The sequence below is a fragment of the Mycteria americana genome, chromosome 3, assembly GCF_035582795.1.
Source record: "Mycteria americana isolate JAX WOST 10 ecotype Jacksonville Zoo and Gardens chromosome 3, USCA_MyAme_1.0, whole genome shotgun sequence".
Lineage (NCBI taxonomy): Eukaryota > Metazoa > Chordata > Aves > Ciconiiformes > Ciconiidae > Mycteria > Mycteria americana.
In genome coordinates this window covers 123,080,655-123,083,652 of record NC_134367.1, presented here as the reverse complement: position 1 = coordinate 123,083,652, position 2,998 = coordinate 123,080,655, and positions in this window count along the sequence as shown.

Genomic DNA, 2,998 nt, shown 5'->3' with positions numbered 1-2,998 from the left:
TTAAAATGATGTAGATACTTCCTAATGAAGATCTGTTGTCTACTGCAAGCCGTCAGACAAAAGCTTGCATGACTGAGGCACATGCAGTATCAGCGGGTCACCAAGAACTTACAGTAAGCGTGAGGGGTACTGAGCATAACCTGTAAAATCTGTGGGGTCCTGAGGCTGCCGCTCAACTAATTTCCTCGCTGGCGAGGAGAGGACGTAACATGAGAGCAAGCAGTAGGGCTGCAGCTTTTGCTCTTCTCATCTGCTCTCCGAAGCTGTTGGCTGCCCACGCACAGCAGAGCAGCTGTCTAGGCCCCGTACGCATCCCTAAAATATGTTAGGCTGCTTTTGTTGAGTAGAGCTAAGCACATCTGAAATGTAGTTCAGGCACCTGACGCCCGAATTAGCCTCTCTGCGTCACTGACTGCCATAAGAGCACCTGCAATAACTGCATGCCTAACCTATCACTCTCAGGTTAGGAGGCACGGAGCCATCTCTAGCTACACCCCTGCTGCATTGCTGGCTTTAATATCCAGATGTTCGAGAATTAGGCAAAGGTTAAACTCCTCATGTCTGCACCCCTGTCAACGTCAGTATGCTGCCCTGTCTGCTGGGGTAGGTCCATGTCCACCCTGTCTACTGACGCCAGCATAGTGAGAAGAGACGAAGGGCAAGGCTGGCACTTAGAGCAAGGGCACTCCCAAGAAAAAAGTTGTGTGGTGTGCACTTTTTCAATACATATATAGCTAAACAGTTTATTTTTCATTAGCTTTCTTCTAAATCTTTTGGATGTTTCTGACCAGTCAATATGAATATATTTTTTTAAAGACAAAAATTCCTAGCTGGTGGAATTTTATTTTTGATATTGTAGAAGTTGTTCTTCTTTGTAACTATTTCTAAGCCCTAGTGAATCTTACTTCTGCCTGCATTGACTTCACCAATGAAACTATATGGAGTTAAAGTATTTCTTTAAGCTTTTCACTTTTATCAAATTTGCCAAATAAAAATGGCATAGGAGTGATTTAATTTTAACGCAATAAATTATTTCTGTTTATAATAGTGTCAAGTCACAAAAAGAAGTAACTCTATTCAACTTGTTAATTGAGAGATGGTATGGTGGGGCATTTGGGGATAGTCAGGGTGTGACCAAAAAAAATCTTAGTAGTTTGTCTCGACATCAGTTAAGAAACCGTGATCCCAAGGACTTGTGATTTCTATTTGGAAAGTAATGTTTAAGAAAAACCAAATTACAGGTCTTGAAGTGTAATATCTATGCTAAAAATAGGTATTTATGAAAAGTAAAATAAAAATCAAAGCCCCTGTGTTATGATTAGTTTCATAGGGAGGGCAACAGCTGCATTTGCCGTAAACTGTCAAAATTAATGTTTCACACTGATCAGCAAACAGATTCTTTAAATATGGTTAAGCAGCACATAGGAACTGCTTGTGTTAATAGGTAAGTGACAGTAATTGGTCAAAAAGTAGTTTGTGTCTTCCTCCAGTTGGAAAGTTTGCAAAGGGTCCTTTCCACACCCCTCGTGGCAACAGAATTCCCCTTGTCACACACCGAGCTCTTATTTTACAGCTCAGGAGACAAGAGGGTTGGTTAGACGCTCGTGTTAAAGGATTCTTACCCTGCTCTCAGGGGGACACCAGTAGTGGCATTTTAGGCAGGCAGCTCCAGGGCCTTTCTATCCTGGGTGCTGAGAAAATCAGCATCACCTGTAAGGGCAGTAAGCTGGTTTTAAACTCGCAAGGACACATAGCAGCAAGCATTCAGCATGTATAATTTTGTATGCTGAGCTCGGGTAGCCATTATGTGCTTAGCCTTTATTTCATGTTACGTATCTACTATTTATCCCAATTTGAAACCAGATTAAAAGTTAGTCCTTTTGCATCAGAGAATGAAACCTTCCTAAAAAAGGAACCCACAACAGTTCCTTCCTTTCCAGTTAGCTCATCTTCTCAAATCAGTAGTATAATTAACCATATTATCCTTGAAAACAAAAATTATCCTGGTTCCTTTACAGAATTATTTCAAGAGAAATATCTCGGGGAAGGAAGGGTTGATAACCTGAACACTGTCCTAGCAAAAGCCTAATTTTTATCTTTCTCAGTAAGACTTGACATTCTTGTGTATCAGTACCTTAAAAGCCAGTTTTATAGCTCTCATATTTAATAATGATAGTAGAAGCCTTTTTTCATTGCCACTTTCTTGGCTAATAGTGCATCTGGCATGTTACCTGTTAAGTTTAGATTTTCCTAGAACACCACAAAGACAAGCATATCCTTCTGATACACAGGTCAAACTACATTCTCAGGATAAATATAATTTTCGCAACAGCCACTATATTTGGAGCTTACATTTATTTGCCATATGGACATGCAAGTCTTCTGTATTATAAACTGGTTGAACATCGCTAGCAGAGGCTTGACAACACAACAGAGTCTTGCTATTTCATGTTATATTACCTGTTAAACTTACGATGATGATGAAGTTCTTTGAAAAGCTGAAAACATTTTTGCTGGGTTAATTTTCAGTCAGATCAGTAAGCTGATCCGACTCATCATACGTTGCACAATGGCTGGAGCTGGCAGGACAGAGAGCTGCAGCCACAGACTGTAAGTAAGTCTTAGTGGGCACCAGCATGGTCTTTGGTGGACTTGGGGATTTGGTTTCATAATCCAACTAGCTAGCACCAAGAATGGTGGTGAATACAAAAGCAAATTCACTAGTTTGAAAACCAGTATAGTTAAGTATTTCAGGACTCCACTGCAGATGGTTGTATGTAGAACCAGTTCCTCCACCAAGGATTTCTAGTTTAAATGGATCAAAGGAAGCACTTCGTCACCAGTATAGGTAGAAAACTGAGGCATGGAACAACTGGGTAAATTACCAAGAGAGAAAGTTCAGGTAAATTCAGATGGAATTCCCATTTCACTCCCTTTTACCAGTTTCTGTAGTATAGTATTTTCCAGAACAGACTAGAAAAATGTAAAAAAGTTTAAT